This window comes from Ambystoma mexicanum, chromosome 12 (genome assembly GCF_040938575.1).
Source record: "Ambystoma mexicanum isolate Mex_15411 chromosome 12, UKY_AmexF1_1, whole genome shotgun sequence".
Classification (NCBI taxonomy): Eukaryota; Metazoa; Chordata; class Amphibia; order Caudata; family Ambystomatidae; genus Ambystoma; species Ambystoma mexicanum.
The window spans coordinates 809,506,982-809,530,893 of NC_090936.1; positions in this window are offsets into that span (position 1 = coordinate 809,506,982).

Consider the following 23,912-nt stretch of genomic DNA (forward strand, 5'->3'; position numbering starts at 1 on the left):
TGATTAACAAAGACCAGGTTTCTGTCTTCATGTCAAAATTCATGGGTGGGGGCAGTCCAAATCTATGGAAAACTTTGTGAAAAGCTGCATTTTCAGCAGACAAATCTGCCCTGCTGGGTACCAGAGAGAGGCCCTAGGGATGTCCAGAGTCCAGTGCTCCTAAAGAGGAAGTTTGATCGTACAAAATAGATGGTGACAGTAAAGACTGTCTAGGAGGCCCGCTATTCTTTTTAATGTATTACCGTATTTCAATGAACAAATGCTAGCCAGCTACTTACAAATGTTATTTATGTAATGTACCCAATTAACCACCCCTCTGCCTAGGTTCCTAAATGATGCTATTTAATTATTTATTATCAGATGTCAAAGTATTCATGCGACATAGCTACTTATTTTATGTATGAAATATACCCAATTAATCACCCCTCTGCCCAGGTTCCTAAATTATGTTATTTAATCATTTATTATCAGATGTTATCAGATGTCAAGGAATTCATGCTACATAGCTACTTATTTTATGTATGAAATATACCCAATTAACCACTCCTCTGCCCAAGTTACTAAATGGATGCTATTTAATTATTTATTTTCAGATGTCTATGAACTCATGCTATCTAACTACTTATTTATTTATGTATGACATATACCCAGTCAGACACTCATCCTCCCAGAGTACTAAATGGATGCTATTTAATAATTTATTATTAGATGTCAATGAACTCATGCTTCTTATCAACTTATTTATTTATGTACGAAACAAACTAATCCAAACATCCCTCCCCAGGTTGCTAGTTTGATGCTATTTCATTATTTACTAGCAAAGACAATGGAATGAAGTAACTTAAGTATTTTTATTTCATCTGTTAATTGAGAGCACCCACTCTAGGGGTACCTATGTGTAATGTTACTCATGTAAGAAAGAGAATCCGTTATAATCTATCAGTTATATAAAAAAAGACATTTCTGCTCAAGCAGTACACATGAAATCGTGTGTTTGTTTATTTAACCTGGCTCTAAGGCACATTGATTAGATATCTGGGGTGATCTGGTCTAAGATGGGTCATATCCTCCTTGGTGCATGCAGCCTACTCCGACTGAGGGCTGCAAAGAGGTTTTACTTGATGGTTCACCTTTTTATCCCTCCTGGGTTTCATTTGCACATGTGTGCAGTACAGTGTAAGGATCCCGGGTCAGGTCTCATCCAGGTTGCTTCTCATTCCTTCATACACAACAAAGCGGAGAAACACCTTACACTTTTGGAGGCACCGCTGAGATCCAGGGGGCATTCACACGAATTAGTGAGAGCTCTGTTTACCAGACAGGAGCGCTGTATAAAACATTGGTGGTTAATTACACTTAGTCAACATTGAGCATGAATATGTATTACATTGGGTATGCACCGAAAAGCTCAGTCCAGAGGCCTGCTTTATAGTGGGTGAGGTCGACTGATGAAGTAATAGCCATGACTGGTCCCTTGGAACCCATCACTGGGAAAGTGAAGAGTGTGGGGCGCATACCTAGTCAAGATACCAAATGTGATATGCTATGTTGTGGTGGTATTTCTTTTTCAGGTTAAACTCTGCCCACTGAGATCCAAGGTGGGGAACCTTTGATTACCTGCCCTGTCTGGACTTTAGACGCTTGCACCAGAATACCTCTGCACCCGGAAGCTACTACACCCACCAATGAGGCTATTTTCGTTGCTGCTGCATTGGCTGATGCTGTCAGAGTAACTATGGAGCGGCAATCCCCGTCCTCTTGGTTAATGAACATGGGACCTGCACCCGATTACAACCCTTTTCAGGTGAGAAACATGTGTCTAAAGGAGAGGAGGGATATGAACTATGGGCAGATCTCTCCCAGCTTATGCTACACGACTGGAAAGTGTCTGATCAAGAGAAGAGACGACGAGTAATAGAGGTGTTGAGAGGGTCCATACTGCAGACGGTACAGTCCCTTCGAGCCTTGAGTCCAGATCTGACTTCCCAGAAAATGATGGGCGCATTGGAGGGAGCTTTCGGCACCACTGAACCAGGGGAAGACCTAATGATGAGGTTTCATGCCATCTCTCTGAAACCGGGAGAGAAATTGTCTGATTACCTGATGAGGATTGAGACGATTTTACACCTGGCCCACCATAGAGGAGGATTAGAGACTTCCAGATTAAACCGATGTAGACTGAAGCAACTACTTAGAGGGGCAATGGAAGCCACTATACCCATACTGCAACTGAGGCTGCAGGAGAAACTGGACACACCTCCCTCATATGAAGAGCTACTAAGGTCCATTAGGGCCCTGGAAGAAGAAACAGGTGATTTCAATGTACAGAGCCACCCAGTACAAAGCAAGATCCCAACACCCAACACTACTAGTTCTCAGCAGAAGCTGATTTAGGAGCTGCAACAGCTAGTCAGGAAACTACAGACTCAGTTGCTGATTTGGGAAAACCCAAGTGCAAATCCCAATAGAGGCAGAGACGTTTTCCCCTTATGCCGAGACAGGGAGCATCAGGTGTTTCGAAGAGCACAAGAGCCTCGAGAATATTTCCCCCAATCATCTGCACTGTTGCCACCATGGAGATTTTACCATCGATGTGGGGATGACAGCCACTCAACTCGACTGTGTGACCAGGACCCAGATTATGCCCGAGTAGCTGCACGCTTCAATGCACTCAAACCCACGCCAGCCCATGCATTGTCAGGAAATGTCAAGGAGGTTGTAGCGGAGGAGCAGCTAGAACCTCAACCCTACTGAAACTGACACCAGCAATTCAACAAAGACATTGCATTGCAAGACTACAGACCACCCTGTATCGAATTAAGGCTCAGGAGGGTCCCATAGCTGGTGATCTCCATCTAGTTCATGATCTCTGTAACACCACGAATGTGCTGCCAGCAAACTGTAACTGACTAAGGACTCAAGTCCGTCTCCACCGTGGCATTCCAGCTGGCCTCATTGGGCCCATCATGACCATCCCAGTTGATCTTGAGGGGCGAAGGACCACAGCACTACTGGACAGTGGCTCCCAGTTCACTATTGTATATGAGCCCTATTATCATCAACATATGGCGCATCTGCCATTAGAACCGTTGGAGGGGCTAAATCTGGTGGGAGTAGGAGATGCGGTCTGCAGATATCTGGGCTATAACTGTGTGAAGATACATTTAAATCAAGAAGTGCCCAGTGTGAACACCACCTTCGAACACATTGGCATTAGTATGCACCACGAAGAACCAAAATCCGGAAGTACCACTAGTAATGGGCACCAATTCCACCCTGTTTGGTACACAAGCCAAGATGTGTATGGAGATGGCAGGTCCACAGTTTGCGCAATCCTTGAGGATGCACCCGGCTTGCCAACAGGCCTACCTCAAGAACAAAATAGAGAAGGTGGATCAACCTGATGGGCCAGTGGGAGACGTTCCACCCCCAACCACGTCAAGGTGACATACTGCCCGGCCAGACGGTGATGATGCCTGGCTATGTGTGTGTACGGGGACATAACGGATACAGGTAATTTGTGATTAAGGCTCCTGAAAGAGAACTGCCTGGAGTTCCTATTAGTGATATTACAGACAAGAACATGCACATACTCGAAGGTCTGATGATTGCACAGTTTTTCCTGGCCGACTCTGTGGCCAAGACTGCTAGTGCCAGAAGCATATATTCTCCCTTGGATGTGCAAAAGATAAACGTTGGGGAGTCACCCTTGTCGGAACGCGAGAAAGACCATCTAGGAGACCAACTGTCCATGCTGGCAGATGTTTTTTCCACCAGTGACTGTGACTTGGGTGAAGCCAAGGGAGTGAAGCATCGCATCCAGTTAAATGATGTCACCCCGTTACGCGAGAGGTCCCAGAGACTAGTGCCAGCCGATGTGGAGGATGTTAGACGACATCTGGAAGAAATGCTGCATGCAGGTATCATCCAGGAATCGAGAAGCTCTTCTGCTTCACCCATTGTGGTGGTTCGAAAGAAGAACAATGATGTGCAGCTGTACATTAATTACAAGCATCTAAACAGCAGAACATTTCCCGACCAATACACCACACCCAGGTTGATGAGGCTCTTGACTGTCTGGTTGGGAGCAAATGGTCCTCAGTTTTAGATCTGCGTAGCGGATACTACCAAATACCCATGTTGCTAGAAAACAAAGAGAGTACCGCCTTCATCTGCCCCTTGGGGTTTTACCAGTTCAATCAAATGCCACAGGGTATATCAGGAGCGCAAGCCACTTTTCAACACCTGATGGAAAGAACTGTGGGTTACAAGAATTAACTTGAGGTCTTGGTCTACCTGGATGACATGATTGTTTTTGGGAAAACCCTGGAAGAACATCACCAGAGGTTACTGAAGGTTTTGGATCGATTCCAACAGCAAGGGCTGAAGGTGTCCTTAGAAAAGTGCCAGTTTAGCTGAACCAGTGTAAAGTATATTGGCCATGTGGTGTCAGCTGAAAGAGTAAGTGTGGATCCAGCCAAGATGGAAACTCTCGAAACTTGGCCCCGACCACAGAATCTGCGAGAGATGAGAGGTTTCCTCGGGTTCTGTAATTATTTGTCATGATGCCCGCTCCCGGGGAGCCGGTTCAAGCCCTGCGTCCGCGAAAGCGGACATCAAGTCCCCAAGGAAGGACCCAGCAACCCCATATAGGGGCCCTTTGGACAGTGTCCTGGCGCCTATGGCGCCAGGCTCATAAAAGACATCAGTTCTGGCGCCATAGGCGCCAGGCTCATTATGGATGTGCTTGGGTGCACTTACCTGATGCAGACCATGCTGCAGGAACCCGGCCTCCTTGAGGCCTGAAAGGAACTACTTTACCTGTGGGACTAATTTACCATCCGGGCGTGGTCGGGGAAGGATACATACCTGATTGGAGGAAGGATACATACCTGGAACTTCTTCCAAGGCTATTTAAACCCCACCCGAACAGCCACACGTGCTTCGCGTTGTTCTGCATCTAGCAGCTGGACGCTCACCGTGTCTGCTCCTGCATCCTGACTTCTGCCACGCCTGCCAGCATCCTGGATCACCTGCAAAGGAAGAGAAGAAGAGAACAGAAGAAGGAAAAGTCCTTACCTGCTAAATCCGCATCCCGGAGACATCTCGGCGACAATCCTGAAAAGGAAGACTTTTGTTTAAAAGCTCATCGCGTCGATCGCTGCAGCGCCGCATTCCACTCACCTTTACTGGGCGCCTCCATGTTCAGCAGCGATCATCCGGATTCGCAGTCACGCCCCAGCGCCTAGGGAGAAAAAGACCAGAACAAAAGGTGAGAGAGAGAAGGGAATAAGGAAAGCTAAATCTCCATGTTAAGACTTACCTGTTGATTCATTCCCTCTTCATTTCGGGTCCGCGCCGCATCCTGGCATTTCCGGACCCCGGCCCCTAAGGGGAAAAAGAGACATCAGCGTTAATGAGCGAATGAAAAGACATTCCCAAAAATGCTCATTAAAGACTTACCTGATTTCTACAAGGATTTCACCTCTCATCTCGGGTCGGTGCCTGTTCCCGGGCATTCCGTACCCCGGCCCCTATGGGGAAAAAGACACTAGCATTAGTACATTAATGCATGGACACAAGGGGAACCTCTTATCAAAAAACTTACCTGGAAGCCAAGCAAGTTTGGTTCTCACCAATCCGAAAATCCAGTGAAGTAACTGGATACCAACGCGCCCCTGCATCAGAAGCAGGATGGAGAGCTCGTCCTTCCAGACCCTAAGGTGAGACGCTACGAGGAATCACAGAAGGATTTCGAGGAGGGTGAGAGGGGAAAGTGGGAGGCTGATTGCATTACCCCGCAGACAGTTAATCCCCTATTTTCGCCTACAGAAGGATACTTCTGCGAGCCAGACAAGCCAGATTTGGGGGCCCGGTCCAGTCTGTCTTCTGAACCCTGCGCATCACCTTAGAAGAGGTCACAGCAGCGCGAACCAGGCCAGCGCCTCCGTGGGAGTCAGGTGAGCATTACAGAACGCGAAGCCTTCCTACAAATTCCCACCCAGGCGCTATGGAAAGTTCTGAGACTGATCAGTTGGCCCAATTACTGGGGGAATTGCAGGCCGAAGTACATGCCGCTCGTCAAGAGACTAATGCCCTCAGGAGGGAATTAATAATATCAAAGGAAAGAACTGATGACCTGGCCAGACAGCTTTTGCAAGGTCAAGCTGGGCAAACTCCTCTACCCGGTTCCGGAGGGAACCCCGCTCCTGTGGTTTCCAGTAACCCTGTGCAGATTAATCTACCTGGAAACATGCCGCTGGCCCCACCCGAACGCTTTGCTGGGGACCCCAAACGATTCGCCGTATTCATGAATCAGTGTTGTTTGCACTTCCTATGCAGACCTGGGATCTTCCCTAATGATCAGACCAAGGTAGCCTTTGTATTGTCATATCTCAGCGGCTGCGCTGCCGATTGGTCAGTTCCACTGGTTACTCAAGATGACCCGATTCTCCGTGATTTTCAAAGGTTTCAAGCAAGCATGGAAAGGTTATTTGCTCGACACTCTCAGGGGCAGGCTCTGGATGACGAACTTCCATCCCTGCGACAGGGCAATCAGGACCTCCTATCCTATATTGCAACCTTTAATAGACTAATTGTGGAAACGGGATGGCCAGAGGATAAAAGAGTCACGTTGTTTTATCGAGGCTTACGCAGAGAACTTAAAGATGTCTTGGCCCAAGTTGTAAATCCGCCCCAAGAATGCACAGAGTATATAGACTTAGTGGTCCAATTGGATCACAGACTTCAAAACAGAAAAGCAGATCGGTCCAGGTTTGAGACCCGGGTGTTGGTCAAGACCCATGCTAATCCCAAGGAAGTTGATGTCTCTGAGCCTATGCAAATTGGAGGGGTTAAAGGACCCTTAACTCAAAAGGAACGTGAAAGGAGGCGGCAGTTAAAATGATGTCTTTATTGTGGGAATTCTGGACACTTTCTACGAGATTGCCTGGCAAAACCGCCCCGAAAAGCGGTAGGAGCCGCTGATAAAAACCATGAAGACTCTGTTTCGGGAAACGACTCCGCCCGACAAGTGTAGGGGTCCGCTTGCCGAGCTTGAAAACTAACTCTCAGACCTCGCATTTCATTGTGCCAATGGTTCTTGTACATCCAGAACAGCCTAAGCGGTTGCATGCAATAAAGGTATACATCGATAGTGGGGCTATTGGAAACTATGTGGATCGTGAATTGGTCTCTAGGATTAACCTCCCTCTCCGTCCTAAAACCAGCAAAGATGTCATCACCACAGTCGATGGAACTGAAATTGCCTCTGGACCGGTAACACATTCCACTACTGAGGTGACTCTTATTGGTCCCGACGGCCATCGGGAGGGTGTTGTGTTTAATGTAATCAAGGCTCCACAGTTTCAGGTTATTCTTGGAATCCCTTGGTTAGAGACACATAATCCTTGAATTGATTGGCGAGCTAAGAGAATAACCTTCCCGGATTGTACACAAACCTGCTACCCAGAAAACCTGAAGATGAATCTAGCATCTGTAACCTCTGCCTCCATGCAACTACCTCCGGAATACCAAGACTTTCAGGACGTCTTCCAAAAGGAACAGGCCAACACGTTACCTCCTCACAGATCGTACGGTTGCCAAATCGATCTGGTGCCCGATGCACAACCCCCTTGTAGCAGGATTTATGCCCTTACCGAACCTGAGAATCTGCATTTGAGACAATATTTGGATCAATACCTAGCTAATGGTTTTGTTCGCCCGTCAAAGTCCCCGGCATCCTTGGCTTTGTTCTTCGTGCCCAAAAAAGAAGGCGACCTTAGAACTAGTATCGATTACCGCGCATTAAACCAGATAACGGTTAAAAACCGTTATCCTCTGCCTCTGATCCCTGAACTCCTTGACCAGGTGAAGGACGCTTGCATATACACCAAGTTAGATCTCCGGGGGGCTTATCATCTGGTACGAGTTAAAGAAGGCGAGGAATGGAAAACTGCCTTCCGTACTAAATACGGATTATTCGAGTACCAGGTGATGCCTTTCGGATTGTGTAACGCGCCGGCTGCCTTCCAATACTTCATGAATGATGTCCTTCGGGAACTCATCAATGTTTGTGTTGTCGTATATATCAATGACATTCTGGTGTACTCCTCTTCGGAATCTGATCACAGAAAACACGTCAGGGCAGTACTTGAAAAACTGTGCCAACACAAACTATTTGCTAAATTGGAGAAGTGTGTTTTCCATACCACAGAAGTCGAGTTTCTAGGTTTCATCCTGACACCCAAAGGAGTCTGAATGGACTCAAGAAAAGTGGATGCCATCCTCAAATGGCCATCACCTAGCTCTGTAAAAGGGGTTCAAAGTATGCTCGGCTTTGCCAATTTCTATCGCAGGTTTATCCTGGAATTTTCACACGTGGTACAACCCATTACTGCACTCTTGAGGAAAAATAAACGTTTTGAATGGTCTGAAGAAGCCGAGCAGGCCTTTCAGGATTTAAAAGCTAAGTTTACCTCTGCACCTATATTGAAACACCCGCGTCCAGATCTCCCTTATGTCGTCGAGACTGACGCGTCCAGCCTAGCCATGGGAGCTGTCCTGTCCCAAAGAGATCCCGAAACCAACCAACTGCATCCCGTAGCATTTTGGTCCAGAAAATTCTCGGCACCCGAGGTTAATTATGCAATCACGAACAAAGAACTGTTAGCCATTAAGTCCGCTTTTAAAGCCTGGCGGCATTATCTGCTTGGCGCTCGACATACCATCACAGTGATCACTGATCACCGGAATTTCCAGTATTTGAAAACCGCCAAGGCTCAGTCATCACGGCAGCTCCGATGGGCTTTGTTTTTCGCAGAATTTGATTTCGTGATTACCTATCGACCTGGCTGCAAGAATGGCAAAGCAGACGCCTTATCCCGAATTGGAATGGGAGAATCTGATACAAACTCAGAACCAGTACCAATAATTCCCGAACAGAGGATTCTAGGCATGACTTCGTTACAGACGCTTGAAGACATTCAAGCCAGAGTGAAACAACTCCTGGATCCTACAACCTTACAGGATTGGATACAAAAGGGATCAGACTTTACCATAGATAATGGTTTACCTTATTTTCAAGGACGCTTATTCCTGCCACATAAGGAATTACACAAACTAGTTATTTCCGGTTATCATGATGCATTAATAGAGGGACACCCCGGTATTGCCAAGACAGAGGAAAAGGTGAAACGACAATTTTGGTGGCCCTCTTGGCGAAAAGATGTTAAATCTTTTGTGATGTTCTGTGGTGTTTGCGCCCAAAATAAAAGTCAAAAGAAAAGACCAGCCGGTCTCCTTCAACCTCTAGACATACCGCCAGCACCCTGGCACACCCTATCAATGGATTTTATTACGGACCTGCCTCCTTGTTCGGGGTACAATACTATTCTGGTAATTGTGGATTTGTTTTCCAAAATGGCCCACTTTATTCCTTTGAAAGGTTTACCTTCAGCTTCTGTCCTAGTCAAAGAATTCCTCGAAAATATTGTTCGGCTACATGGATTCCCATCTATACTAATCTCTGACCGGGGAAGCCAATTCATTTCCCACTTCTGGCGCAAATGTTGTCAAATGGCGCAGATCGACGTAAGATTATCGACCAGTCACCACCCTCAGACTGATGGTCAGACCGAGAGGACAAATCAGACCCTTGAGCAATACTTACGGTGTATGTTACAGCAATCTGAAAGCAACTGGAAAGCCATTCTTTGGATAGCCGAATACGCATTTAATAATTCGGTACACTCTGGAACTGGCCACAGTCCTTTTTATACTTTGTTTGGGCATCACCCTCAAACCTCAAACCTTGACTCACCTCAGAACCTCGGAATGCCTGCAGTAGAACATCTGCATTCTACAATTACCCAAGCCTTCAAAGAGGCAACTACGCATTTACAACAAGCCAAGAGAAAATACAAGGAGAATGCTGATCTACATCGGAGTGAAGCACCTCCGTTTCAGATTGGGGATCAAGTGTGGTTAGCTACCAGACATTTACCACTCAAAGGGCCTCGAACTTTTAACCCAAAATATCTGGGACCTTATTCTATTACGGCAATAATTAACCCAGTGGCTGTTAAACTTGATTTACCAGCTAGTATGCGAATTCACCCTGTTTTTCATGTGTCACTTCTGAAATCAGTGGTACCCGGAACCCGACTACTCAAACCTCCAGAACCTATTCTAATAGATGGGGAGCCCGAATTCGAAGTGAAGAACATTTTAGACTCAAAAATGTTTAGGTCAAAACTGTTCTACCTAATTGATTGGAAGGGGTACGGACCTCAGGAGAGGTCGTGGGAACCCAGCGACCATGTGCATGCACCTCGATTAGTCAGGAAATTCTACCAACTCTTCCCAGACAAACCAAAACCCCCGGGGGGAACAACCTTGGGTGGGGACTTGGGGGGGAGTGCTGTCATGATGCCCGCTCCCGGGGAGCCGGTTCAAGCCCTACGTCCCCGAAAGCGGACATCCAGTCCCCAAGGAAGGACCCAGCAACCCCATATAGGGGCCCTTTGGACAGTGTCCTGGCGCCTATGGCGCCAGGCTCATAAAAGACATCAGTCCTGGCGCCATAGGCGCCAGGCTCATTATGGATGTGCTTGGGTGCACTTACCTGATGCAGACCATGCTGTAGGATCCCGGCCTCCTTGAGGCCTGAAAGGAACTACTTTACCTGTGGGACTAATTTACCATCCGGGCGTGGTCGGGGAAGGATACATACCTGATTGGAGGAAGGATACATACCTGGAACTTCTTCCAAGGCTATTTAAACCCCACCCGAACAGCCACACGTGCTTCGCGTTGTTCTGCATCTAGCAGCTGGACGCTCACCGTGTCTGCTCCTGCATCCTGACTTCTGCCACGCCTGCCAGCATCCTGGATCACCTGCAAAGGAAGAGAAGAAGAGAACAGAAGAAGGAAAAGTCCTTACCTGCTAAATCCGCATCCCAGAGACATCTCGCCGACAATCCTGAAAAGGAAGACTTTTATTTAAAAGCTCATCGCGTCGATCGCTGCAGCGCCGCATTCCACTCACCTTTACTGGGCGCCTCCATGTTCAGCAGCGATCATCCGGATTCGCAGTCACGCCCCAGCGCCTAGGGAGAAAAAGACCAGAACAAAAGGTGAGAGAGAGAAGGGAATAAGGAAAGCTAAATCTCCATGTTAAGACTTACCTGTTGATTCATTCTCTCTTCATTTCAGGTCCGCGCCGCATCCTGGCATTTCCGGACCCCGGCCTCTAAGGGGAAAAAGAGACATCAGCGTTAATGAGCGAATGAAAAGACATTAACAAAAAACGCTCATTAAAGACTTACCCGATTTCTACAAGGATTTCACCTCTCATCTCGGGTCGGTGCCTGTTCTCCGGCATTCCGTACCCCGGCCCCTATGGGGAAAAAGACACTAGCATTAGTACATTAATGCATGGACACAAGGGGAACCTCTTATCAAAAAACTTACCTGGAAGCCAAGCAAGTTTGGTTCTCACCAATCCGAAAATCCAGTGAAGTACCTGGATACCAACGCGCCCCTGCATCAGAAGCAGGATGGAGAGCTCGTCCTTCCAGACCCTAAGGTGAGACGCTACGAGGAATCACAGAAGGATTTCGAGGAGGGTGAGAGGGGAAAGTGGGAGGCTGATTGCATTACCCCGCAGACAGTTAATCCCCTATTTTCGCCTACAGAAGGATACTTCTGCGAGCCAGACAAGCCAGATTTGGGGGCCCGGTCCAGTCCGTCTTCCGAACCCTGCGCATCACCTTAGAAGAGGTCACAGCAGCGCGAACCAGGCCAGCGCCTCCGTGGGAGTCAGGTGAGCGTTACATTATTATCGAAGGTTCATGCCAGGGTTCGCCAACATAGCCAGACCACTCACCAAATTGACCAAGGGCTATCCAGCCCCACAGAAGACTGCGATTAGCGGTAGAACTCATCCCAAGGCATCCCAAAGAGAATTTTGGTATGCAATGAAATGGAGTGATGAGTGTGAGCAAGTCTTTGCCCGGCTAAAAAATCTCTCACAGAAGCACCTGTCCTGGCACATGCCAATCCACAACAGCCATATATCCTACATGTAGATTCCAGCTATAACAGGCTGGGTACAGTACTATATCAAGAACAGCAGGGTGCAGTCCGACCTGTGGCCTTTGCCAGTCGTCAATTGAGCCCCTCCAAGATGCACTATCCCACACACAAGTTGGAATTCTTGGCTCTAAATTGGCCGGTGGCTGAAAAACTGCATGCCTATCTCTACAGAGCCACTTTCACAGTGAGAACGGACAACAATCCGCTGACCTACATAATTAAGTCTGCCAAGCTGGATGCTACGGGACATCGCTGGTTAGCGCCCTTGTTCATTTACAACTTTCAGTTGGGGTATCTCCCTGGGATCAATGATATCGATGCTGACGCCCTGTCTAGAAGACCCCTCGCCGAAGTCTATCCCGAACCAGATGGTTTCTGTGGCAACGATGAAAGCTATTTTTAGGAATGCAACCTTCCAGCAAGCTGATTCAGCGTGACTTATCGACTGTATTGGGGGAAAAGCTAAGGGGGTCCCGGTGAGCTATTGTGATGCAACCACTCTAAAGGCTCCAGTACTGCCTCACATGATGCAAGCTGAACTGAGAGAGTAGTACTACACGCCAAAGGAAATGACGCTGAGGGGCCGCCAGACAGCAGAAACCTGGCGAATCACCAGATCTACCAAAAAGAATGTGAATCTCTACTGCTAAAAGGTGTGGTGCTGTACAAGAAGAGTGAAATCCAAGGGCGACGGATATACCGGCTGGTGCTCCCGCGCTCATTACATCCGCTGGCACTGCGCAACCTTCATGATTAACATGGGCATCTGAGAAGTGAACGAACACTGGAACTAGTCTGGAGCTGCTTTTACTGGCCTCGAATTGGCCAGGAAGTTCAAGAGTATTGCCACACCTATGCCAGATGCATTGCCCGGAAAACCATTGTCTGTCCAACAACAGCACTCCAACATCTACAGAGCTCTGGACCCATGGAGTTAGACTGTGTCGACTTCCTGAGCCTTGACCTAGACAACAGTGGAACGCAGACGTTTTGGTGGTGACTGACCACTTTACCCGAAATGCCAAAGCATATCCAACTAAAGATCAAAAGGCTTCCACTGTACAAGTACTTTGGGACAAATTCTTTGTTCATTATGGCTGGCCCACTCGCCTACATTCTGATCAAGGGCAAGACTTCAAATCCAAGATCATCAAAGAATTTATGAATTTGATTGGGGTAAAGAAAACCCGGACATCCCCCTATCACCCTCAGGGAGATGCACAAGCTGAACGTTTCAATCGCACATTGTTGGGTATGCTGGGCACGCTGAGTGTCAAAGAAAAAAACCTCAAATGGAGTCAGAAAGTGCCGATGCTAGTTCACGCCTACAATTATACAAGGAATGACAGCACTGGGTTCACTCCTTATCAGCTGATGTTTGGAAGACATGCCAGGCTCCTCATGGACTTGAGTTTTGGGGTCTCTTCCGAAGGGACTGGAACTACCGCAAATATGTGAAATATCTTCAAGAACAATTTTCCCAAGCCTTCCAAATGGCGCAAGCCGCGTCTGAACGAAATGCTCTGCAAAACAAGAGGAGATATGATGATAATGTCAGATTCCATAATCTACAACCTGGTGATCGGGTGCTCATGAGGAGTTTAGGGAAAAGTAGGTGCAACAAGTTGGGGGACCGCTGGGAGTCTCAGCCTTATCTTATTGAGCAACAGTTAACAGGGTTGCCTGTATTTAGACTACAAAGGGAAGGCACCCCGAGGGAAGTGAAGATCCTCCATTGGAATCGCCTCCTACCCATAGGGGATGATGTGGAAATGGACCGATGGTTGCCGAAGTTCCTCTGTCGCTCAGTAATCACAAGAAATTACAAACAAGAGTCACTCCATGGGGAAGTCTTATACCCTGCAGAGCCAAGTCATGTACCGTCTGTAGCCTTCAGATCAAAAGAAAAGGAGAAATATGACAATGGAGAACCTCCAAACCGAGAAGAAGCCCAGGGGCTCTCAGAAATTCAGGCCAGTCAAGAAGAAGAGGAAGAAGATGACAATTCAGAGAGTTTAAACATAGCCTACTGGAGTGAAAGTGAGGATACAACACTGGATCCCTGCGGGCAGATGGGAACATTGGAAAAAAGGGAAGAGGTATCAGATTTTGGGAACACTGACCTTTTCTGCCCACTACCAGAGGATCACCAACTGAGTTCAGACTCTGGGAGTATGGACCAGCCTCCGTCATCAGTAGACAATCAAGAACCAGCATCAGAGGAAGTTTGTGAGCTCCAGTGATCTCAACGAGAGGTCACGCAAGTTTGAATGTTGAGCTACAATGCTCCTGGAGCCCAAACTGAAGGAATCAGAAAGAGAATTCCTGTTCATGCCACTAAATGTATCAATTCATGTGATAATAGGGAAATCTGTTATTTGCAACAATGGTGGAATGTACCGTTGTTACAGGATGGGAAATGTCAATTTGTGTTGTCTGTACCTCAAGAGCATGTAAACCCTTAGGGACCCTTTATCTACTTTGAGGGTTGGCATGTAATGAGTAGCTCCACCATAACTCAGTGCTGGGGTATATTATGTGCCAGGTCCCCTAGATTAAGCATTATCGTTGTGTAGTGCCTTTTCGTGTGTTTGGACCCTGTCCGTTGTATTTGCATATAAACATAAAGTTTTGCATGTTTGTATTGGAGGGGTATGTCGTGCTGGGTTGTTTTCAGCACAGTGATTGCATTAGGTAAATATGGTACACTCCTGCTGCAGGGGGAGCCTGTGTGCCTTTTGAGGTGTTTTCACCTCACCATAGATGAGAGCTCCCCTGCGGGTGATGCCAGTGGAAGGTCCCTGTGGGGGGATATAAACTGCCATGGGAATCCTGTAAGAGAGAGAGCGGGAAGAGAGAGAGCGAGAGAAGAGAGAACGGAGAGTAGAAGGAACACAGAAGGCGGTCGGGCCGTCGCCGTGACGGACCTCCTCTGAGGGCGTTCTGTTCTCCGGGCCGGCATCACGCTCTCCCCTTTCCAGGGTTGAGAAGGCGAGCCGGCCCTGGGGGCTAAGGAGAAAGTTGCTGGGGGAGTGTTACACGTTCCGACACAGCTCCACAAGGGACCGCACGTAGCCACTTGCTCCCTGGGTTAACAGTCAAAAGGTAGGAGTGGGAAAGTGTGGGGAAGGAGAAGAAAGGAAATCCAAACAGAGATCCATTAACTGATGTGGCAGAATTTGAGAACTTTTTTTAAATTTTCACCTACAGGCTTGTCGTGTGAAGGAGCAAATCTGGTCAAAGGCCGCAGGGGTATTTGAGAGGGTTGTCACAGACCCCCTTTTTGGAGGTTATGCAAGTTATTTTTCCAGAGGCCTTGCTTGGCCCTAGGTTATGGAGGAAGTCAAAGAGTAGGACAAACTGCAAGCTGAGGGTGCGGTGAGCAGGGTTGGTGTTCCTTTTTTGGCCTGGGGGGAATGAGGACAACCCCCCCGGGGTGGATCAGTAAGAGGTTGGGTCCACAGCCATTGTGGGACAAACTCTGGTTGTCCTGACGCAGTCCAGTCACAGGATTACCGAAAACCTGATTGGGCATTGTCCTAGTATTTTGTACTTCTGGTTGTAGTCTGCATCTAACACTCGTTTATGAAACCTGGTGCTGCCTCTGATTGTTACCAAGGGAAAGGGGTTGAGTGCTCCTAAAGAGGAAGTTTGATCGTACAAAATAGATGGTGACAATAAAGGGCTGTCTAGGAGGTCTGCTATTTTTTTTTTATGTGTTATCCGTATGTCAACAAACAAATGCTAGCTAGCTATATATACCCAATTAACCACTCCTCTGCCCAGGTTCCTAAAGGATGCTACATATTTATTTATTTTCAGATGTCAAGGAATTCATGCTACATAGCCACTTATTTCATGTATGAAATATACCAAATTAACCACCCCTCTGCCCAGGTTCCTAAATGATGCTATTTAATTATTTATTATCAGATGTCAAGGAATTCATGCTACATAGCTACTTATTTTATGTATTAAATATACCCAATTAACCACCCCTCTGGCCAGGTTACTGAATTGATGCTATTTAATTATTTATTATCAGATGTCTGTGAACTCATGCTATCTAGCTACATATTCATTTATGTGTGACATATACCCAGTCAAACACTCAATCTCCCAGAGTACTAAATGGATGCTATTTAATTATTTATTATCAGATTTCAACAAACTCATGCTACCTAGCTACTTATTTATCTACGAAACATACTCATCCACACACCCCTCCACCCAGGTTGCTCAATTGATGCTATTTCATTATTTACTAAGAAAGACAATGGAATGAAGTAACTTAAGTATTATTTATTTCATGTGTTAATTAAGAGCACCCCACTCTAGGGGTACCTATGTGTAATGTTATTCATGTACGAATGAGAATCCGTTCTACACATTCAGTAATATAAAAAGCAATTGCTGCTCAAGCAGTGCACATGAAATCAGGCTGTGTTTGTTTACTCAACCTGGATCTAAGGCACATTGATTAGATACCCGGGTTGAACTGCTCTAAGATGGGTCAGATCCTCCTTGGTGCAGCCTGCCCCTACTGAGGGCTGCACAGAGGCTTTTACTTGATGGGTTCACCTTTTTATCCCCCTGGGTTTCATTTGCACATGTGTGCAGTAAGGTGCAAGGATCCCGACTCATACAGGCTGCTGATCATTCCTTCATACATAACAAAGGAGATAAACAACTTACACATGCATTCCACAAAATGCCTGACTTATATATAGTGTATCAGACTACATGCCACGCAGCCTTTTAGTGTTTGCCCTCATTCTCCCAACATTCAGGACATGTGGGTACTGCATGTTGTTCGCATTTGTGCCTGCTGAAATACTGAGGATAGCTCCCCTAGTGTTTAAGCCTGCTGGAAGATGTGACCAATAACCAGCTGCAAGTATGTGTGAAAGAATGACTATGGGCCTCATTACGAGTTTGGAGGCAGCCATGCCCTTAATAAGGGCATGGCTGCCTCCAAACTCGGGTCCGGGGTCCCTGATTGGGGAAATACCGGGCCATTCCGACTTTGGAGGGCCCGGTATTTCCCCATTCAGGGAACCCGACCATCCCCATTCCCATTTGAGCCCCCATAGGGCTCATTGGGAATGGGGAGCATGCTAACAACGGGCCCGTTAATGACGGGCCCGTTGTTAGCATGCTTGTCCCCTCGCGGGACCCGCAAAGGACTTCTGGTAAAAAACCAGAGGTCCAGAGCGGGTCCCGCAAGGGGACCTCGTAATAGGGTGGTACAGGGTTAACGGCTCTGGCACCTTTACTGGCGCCGTTAACCCCTTGCCGCCCTCCTCGTAATGAGGACCAGTAGGTGAACTTTTCACACAGCTTTGTTGTTGTGTGTATAAGCCTTATAATTACAGTTGCAAAACACAGGGGATTGCTTGGGCTGACATTATTTGCATTCTTATACATGTGCAGGTCCATTCGGGGTGGTGCAAATTAAGCTATAATCACTATTTATACACAACATAAGATTTGATATATTTGTCAGGTTTATTTATATTGTGATTTATGTACTTTTAAGTCAGCTTTATGAAACAAATACATATTTTAGCTCTTTAAACCTTTACATGAATACATTATATTAGTTAGAGCTCAGAAGATATTTGGTTAATTGTCTAAGGTGCAGACTTGGATCAAATCCCATCTTTCTTACAGAAAATGTGTGATTCTGAACAAGTCACTTAATTTCACTGGCCTCGTGCAGAAGGAATGTGACCTAGCAGTTTGGGCTGGAATGCCCCTTTGTGGTGGCACCAAGGATATGATATGATATGATAGGTTATTTATAACGCGCTTATATAGCGTGGACCCGGGGATCGAACCTGTGATGCTCTGTGACAGCTTGCTTCCAAGGCCAGCACGTTGCCCATGAGCTATCCTCCTGGGACCCAAGCCTGATTTGCATTTGGTCTTTCCCCTTTCTTTAATGACAGGCGAAGAACAATGGTCTGGGGGGTTGCCATGAGCAGTTGTCAGAGGTTTAAAATGAATTCCAAACCTTCCAGTCATCACTTCTTTGTTTTTGCTTTGTCGCCCCGAGTGGGACCGGTATGCCCAGAAGTGGGTCCTGTGCCTGCTGGGCCCACAGACCCATGCTACTCCTCACTGATAACGACCAATAAAGCTGAAACATGTCTGGGGATGCCTGTGGTCTCCTGCAGAAGGGATATGATCTAGCAGTTCAGGCTGGACTGCCCATTTTGGGGTGGGACCAAGCCTGATTTGTATATGGTGTTTCCCATTTTGTAATGGCCTGGAAAAGAGGAAAAAATTGACAGAGGTCCCCAGCCCAAAAATGGGTTGGGTAGGGTAGAAGATTCCAAAGGGAAGAAGAAAAATAACATCAAAGAAAAGGAGAGGAGAAGAAGCTGTGATTAAGAGCTCCATGGCGGACTGTGGCTTTGAGCGGGCCCCCAGGGGCTGAACAGAATTTTGAGGCAAGCCGCCTGTCAGGGGTGAACCAGCATATTTACCAGCCACCTGGGCTGGCTGTGGCCCAGGATGAAGACCAAAGAGCTGCCCAGTCCTGGCCACGTGCGTGGGGCAGCCAACACTGGACAAGCCAACCATGCCCCTTGTCAGCCCACCTCATGGCCGGTGAGGTGGGCCCTTCAGTGAAGTTCTTCTGTGTTACATATGTAGGCAGCCCAGGAAATGAAAGAGCGATGAAACTCGCTCCACCCAGGAGGGCAGAGGGGGCAAGGAAAGTCCTGGGCTTCCCCATCGGGCAGCCTGGGTGAACTGAGAGGCCAGTGAAGTCCTGGATTGCCCCTTTGGGCAGACCGGGTGAAGGGAAGTCTTGGGCCCCGGGTGACGTTTAGTGTCCCACCCCCTGCGTTCCTTTAATGAGGAGAAAAGACGAGGCAGGGAAACCAGTGCCCCACAGGCACGGGCAGACAAAGAAGGTATCAAATGCTTCAGGGTTGTGCCGGTAATTGTGGTTGGCCCCCCAGGGCATGAGCCATCCAGAAGAGACCAAAGAAGGTATAAAATGCTGCATGGTTGTGCCGGCGATTGTGGGTGGCCCGTCAGGCCATGGGCCACCCAGAAGAGACCAATGTCTGTGGATTTGGGCTTTGTGATGAGGTTGGGTGGCCCCACATGGTTATCCTGTGGCCTCCCTCTAGAGTGGGTAATACCAGTGGGTGGTCCTGGGTGTGAGGCAGGGGTGTGTTCCATCATTTCCACCCCATGGGTCACACTCGAGTCTCTCTTACCACAGGTAGGCTGACGGAGCAGATCAACTAACACGAGAGGATGCTTAGGAGGGGATTTGTAAGTAGATAGGTGGGATGGTAAAATTAATAATGCAAGTTTGTGGTTTTATAAATAAAGGGCGTTCACTGCTGGGTTCCCTTAAAAAAATCACCTTGCTGTCTGTGTGCTACGATTGCATACAATAAGGAACTCCTGTTAACAGTGATTTTATTTTGCAGATGCAACACCCCTCCCTATCCAGCTGGCCAGGTATGTGGGGGTGATTGGTTCCGATGTGGACCGTCTCTGGTCTGGGGTAAGAGAGACACACACCCTTGCCCCTGGCAGGGATGGAAAAAAGGGCTGCATTTGAGGCTCTGCTGAGATGGGCCAGGGTCTCGAGAGCCTTGGGTGTCATCATAGCGACGCCTCGTAGCATTGCTGAGATTGGCTTTACCGGGGACGTACATTTCCCAAAGGAGGACTACTGTAACGCGTGGCTGAAATAGGGCACGGCTAGGGAGGGCTAAAGCCAACTTGCACCAAAAGAAAAAATCCTCCTGGTAGTGTAAACCTACCCTACTCCGCACAGCATTTGAGACCCAGAGGCATAGAACATTAAATGATGTATTCCCCTGCTTTGACTCCCATATTCCACTGGTCTGATCTTATATTAGGAGAATACAGCATGTAGGAATATGTGTATGTGGTAATAGCTTTCGAAGCATCCATACTGAACATTTCAAATGTGTATACACTTTGGGATGTAATTTCCTATGGCCTAGCTGTATCTTTCATTTCGGTATGCAGTCAAAATTCCTCCAAAAAAGAATAAATCAAACAACACACACCTTAATGTTAATTAACTAAACAACACACAAAAAAACTCATACAAAAAAAAGAAACCTTTTCCTGAATAGAAGCAGTATTGTTTGGCACAAATGAGGAGGCTTGGAAATGTGATTGGGGAAATGGAGAGTGTAAGCCTATTTTTAGAGTGTAACCTCAAAGATGGAAAGAGGTACATTCAAAAGAATGCGTGGCTGATTGAGACGAGGAGGGGATTACGGCGTTCCAAAACCACATTAAAAAAAAAAAAAGCCTGCATTTGGAGAGGTGTCGTTTTTCAGAAAAAAATCATTTCAAATGTCTGTTTTTACTGTTTACATTCATTTCAATGTATACTTAGCTATTTTTACCTCTTCACTTCTAATGCTTCCTTTTCTGCCCGGTTTATTATTGCAGGATATTAGAACATGAAAACGACATTTCACGAGAGTATTGTGAACTATAATATCAAAACTGGGCTGTGGACCGACCACCTGTCGGCATAGCCATCGTTACATGATTTACTTGTGCAGTCCATGTTTCTTCGTTTTTTGGCTTTATGCGGTGATATATGCTCTAAAGTTACTGCCTTGCGTGCCATAGCATCCGATACATGGCATTTACTGTATCGTCAGAAGGCTCACCGTGACTACAAATTGCAACGCACATGCTCTCCAATCATATCATATTAACCGTAGCCTTCGCTGTCTGCAGGGCAAATGAGAGTCTTGAGTCCAATAATCCTCCGCCATGAACGAACGAGTCTGACAGCTCTCTGATTTCAATGCAATAAAGCAGGGGCGCATTCGTGCCGTTTTCATGGTTTCAGTGGATTAATCAGTAATACTCTGTAAACGAAGGGTTAAAGCTCCATGCCCATGTGTCGTTTGTCGCTCCTGTCACATGGAATACGTTGAGCTGTTTGTAAAGCCCGATTCCTTGTTAACACCATCCCTGATGGAGAATGTTTAATGTGCTGCTCTACATGATTTTCAGAAGGCGATTTCAGTGAAAGATTTCTCCAAAATTCAGTACTTCTATTAATAGAGGTGTCCACTTTTATTTTGTCATGCTGTCAATCTCCATTTCTATTGTGAATTTCAGTCGGCTCACCGCCGTGTTGCATCAACTGTTACCCAAATTATTACAGTGACTACAACTGGGAGGAATATGGCGTAAGGCAACACATGAACAAATGACAAAGTAGCGTGTCCATGTAGTTGCTCTGCAGTGAATGTTGTCTCCTGTCCTCTATATTGTTGTCAATCTCTGACAGTCCACTTGTGCAGCCATTTTGGCAATCTCCAGATGGCATTGTGAAGAATTGACTTCTGCCCTGCAGGAGTACAAGGATGGGTAGAGGTCTAAGCACCCACCCAGCCTTCACACTTCTACATACAAAGATCAATGCAATCATGAAGGTAAAAAAGGTACAGTCAAGAGATATACCTCCTTTGCCTTTTGTGGTAACGTGGGCCGAGGGAAGGCTAAACTCTAAAATGGTGTGTGACATCAGTAAACACGAGGATCCCAGCTGTCTTGGCTTTCAGTGTGCTGTGAGTCCCAATGCAGGGTCTCAGGGACACAATCAGTCCTTTCCTCATGCTCCCAAACATGGGGGAGATTAGCACACAAGTGCAGGGGTCCTCCAACACAGTGAGGTCCTGGGTATTGCTGTCGCTGGCAGAGAGGAAGGTCCTGTGCCAGCAGCAGCTCACCCCCAATGGTCTCTGGGGATGGTTAGGGGCCTGAGCTCCCCTCTGCCTTGGAACACCTGCCTTCACCTCACAACTGGAGGACTCTGGAAAGAACTGCTCTCCCAGCCGTGGTCAACAGAATCTTGTGAAGTGATGATCCAAAGATGCATCAAGATGATTCGAAGAAGTAGTGGGAGGTCTCTTCTTTTATAGGCAAAAGTCTTCAGGTGATTGGTCTAAACCTAGCCTGCTTTATGGTGTCTAATCCCCCCTCTTGAAATGAGCAGACATTGCCCTTCTGATGCCACTTCCAAAGTGCTTTGCCAGAGGAAGTGGGGCGGACAAGAAAAAGAAAGAGGGGCAGAGAGATTCAAGATGGTGGAAGTGTCCTTCCCTTGAACAGAGTTCTCCTGATTCCTCTAACCCAACCCCTTCTTGTCTTTCTAAGAACAAAAGCCTTTTGAAATGCAGCCCCCTGGTGTGAGGCCTGGCTCTTTGTGAATGAGTGTGTCGATGGATTGCTGTTCCCAGTCCAACGTCCTCTGGAGTGGCTTTCCATGGGAGAAAGGTGCCCTTACAAAGGAACAAAGTAAGGCAATCACATCAGGCTACATTCCTACCAGTAGGGCAGGGTCTATCATGTCTGGTGGAATACACACAACCCTTCCACAGATGAACCGGGCTCACAGGGCTGACACATGAGCAATATTAATTTAACGTGGCTGGAATAACTGTGAGAGATGTTGGCCACCATACCCTAACTCAGGTATGTCTTATTTGTACAGTTGAGCGTGGCATCAGGACTAGATTCCAGAGTTATGCAGTTTTTGAAACAGGGATGCATATTTTAAATGCAACCCCTGCGCTGCATAGACTTGGATGTCACTGCAGTTGTCAAGAGGGCACATGTGACCTATGAACCTGCTCTGTGCCACTGGTGGAGCAGGTGCTGTGAATCAAGATTCTGATATAGCAGGGCAGATCTACGCACCATACCTTTGACATGGGGCTTAGGAAAGGGTGATCTGATTGTCATATTTCCCTTTCAGATTTGAAATTACCCACATCATTTTATTATTTAATAAAAAATAATTAAAGACAGTGCTTTCACCCCCTTGTCAGATGACAATTCATCACAATCATTCTGTCACTCTCCGGCAATAATACTGGCTGTCTAGAGGTATCATCTTATTACTTGACAGCAACCATCTTGCCATTCTCTCTGTTTAATTTCTTTTCTAGTTCAGTTTCTATGTAGAATCCTTTTCTGATGCCAATATTTGTACTGTAATTTTGGATAAGGCACCTCTTTGGAGAATCCTGCTGAGTAAATATTCAGACTATCAGTGACAAATTGTGTGAAATAACCATAAGCAAAATGTGGGATAGTTTGGCAAAGAACCGCTGATCTCAGAAAGGTCCATCATTAGTTGTGCTTTTCTGATTTGCACTATTCTGGTAAATGCCGAAATCACCTTATTACCAAAGGTGACCTGCAGATTTCTGAAGCTTTGCTCACTATGTACTTTCTGTAATGTGTGTTTTTTGGGGTCATAGTAATTAATACATGATAACAATGATGATAATACTGAAGGATTTAAGGAGGTCCCAGCAGAAGTTCAAATGCTGCCCAGCTCAGATACCATGAATACATCCATGTAAAATGCATGTTGATTGGCTGCCTGCACAGAGGATGTTGGAGGACTGAGGCTTGTTGATGTCACCAGTCCTCAGCCCTCCCAACTGAGGCACATTCTTCATGACTGCCGTTAATGTGTCTGTCATGGAGAATTGCAAAACGCAGGAAAAATTGTATTCCTACATCCAATACCCACAAACCACCAGAAAAAAGGGACAACATCAAATGGGGCCTTGAGAAAGACTCTGGGAATTACCTTCATCTTCCTCCCCTCTGGGCCTCAAAGACTGACCCTGACTGCTGTGTCACCCTCCCCACACTCTCCACCAGCTCCTGTTACAAATTCATCTGTGCCCTGCATCTAGAAACCTGCCCCGCTTGCCCCCTACTGATGGCCCCTCTAGTTGGGTTCTGCCCATCTCTGACAATACATCTCC